The sequence below is a fragment of the Pteropus alecto genome, unplaced genomic scaffold (assembly GCF_000325575.1).
Source record: "Pteropus alecto unplaced genomic scaffold, ASM32557v1 scaffold76, whole genome shotgun sequence".
Taxonomy (NCBI): domain Eukaryota; kingdom Metazoa; phylum Chordata; class Mammalia; order Chiroptera; family Pteropodidae; genus Pteropus; species Pteropus alecto.
Window position 1 is genome coordinate 4,236,695 of NW_006443138.1, and position 1,507 is coordinate 4,238,201.

A 1,507-nucleotide genomic window follows, 5' to 3' on the forward strand; every position below is an offset into this window, starting at 1 on the left:
GTCGGATGATAATCTAATAGGTTTTCCTCTATACATTACCGTCTTCTTTTCCCTGGCTGCCCTGAGAATTCTGTCTTTATCATTCATTTTTGATAATTTTAATACAACGTGTCTTGGTGAAGGTCTTTTTGGGTTGAGATAATTGGGTGTTGTGTTAACTTCTTGAATTCTAAGCTCCAGCTCATTCCTTAGATTTGGGAAATTCTCATCAACTATTTGTCTGAAAATGCTTTCTAATCCCTGCTCCTTTTCCTCCCCTTCGAGAATGCCTATTATTCTTATGTTTCCTCTCCTGATAATATCAGCTAGTTCTTGTATTTCTCTTTCATTATTTTTCATTCTTTAGTTTCTCTCTTCTTCCTTCTGATTTATTTCTAGATTTCTGTCTTCGATATCATTGATCCTTTCCTCCATTTGGTCAACTCTATTTCTCAAGCTTGTTATTTCATTTTTCAACTCTTGCAGTATGTTCTTTATCTCCAGAAGGTATATTCAGTTCTTTTTGAGAGCTTCAGTCTCCTTTCTAAAGAACTCATTCTGCTCATCTGGTTGTTTTTTCAATCCCTGAAATTGTTTATATGATTTATTTCATATCTCATTGAGTTTTTTCAGAAGTATCATCCTAAATTCTCTGTCATTTAAGTCGCATATTTCTATGTCTGTAAGTTTATTTTCTGGAAATTCTTTCTTTCTGAGATGCCTTGTCATCTTAGTGCTTGGGCACTAGGGGAAGTGTGCTCTGCCTTTTTTTTTTTTTTCTAGAAAGAAGATTTATTATATAATGGTTCCAAGCCTGTTGCAAAGAAGATGTTTTTCTTTTGGTTTTCAGTAGATGGTGTCTAAGCCTCTTGGATCTCTGTTTTATATAAAGTCTTAATAATGTCTTTTTTTTTTCCTTATAGATGTTTAATCATGCTGGCTACCCTCAGTCTCAGTTCCTGTTAGGGTTAGCAACAGTTTCGATAGTGTTTGCTCAGATTCCCCTGGGGCTCCGTGACATTCTTTCTCGGAGGAAATTGGGGGAGGGGTCCACTAGGTTGGGGGATGGGAGCTGCTGCTCAGCCTCAGTTTTATAGCCGCGGCTGGGAAATATCAACTGTTGTTTGTCTGCCACCCTGCTTTTCTGCCACCCCCATTTCTCCATCTTCTGCCCCGATGAATGGACTCTGCCACTGACTGTGTGAAGCTCACAGCACTCCCAAGCAGAACTGTTCAAGGAAGTCACAGTACCCTATCTTCTCCCCCTTCTCCTACAAGGAGCTCCAGCTGTGAGAGGCAGCTTCTTTGTTTCTCCCAGTCTACCTCCCGACACCCATGTTTCTGACCTGTGGTAGCTCCTATTCACAGATCTCATGTTCAGATGTGCTGGTGTGCAGTTTGGGTGTTTTTGTTGAGTTTTAGATGTTCAGCTAATTGTTGTTTCAAAGGGAGAGATCTGGGGACATCTCTCACTCTGCCATGTTTAATCCAATCCCCAAGGTACTCTTTTTCCTGTTTGAGGCTCCTG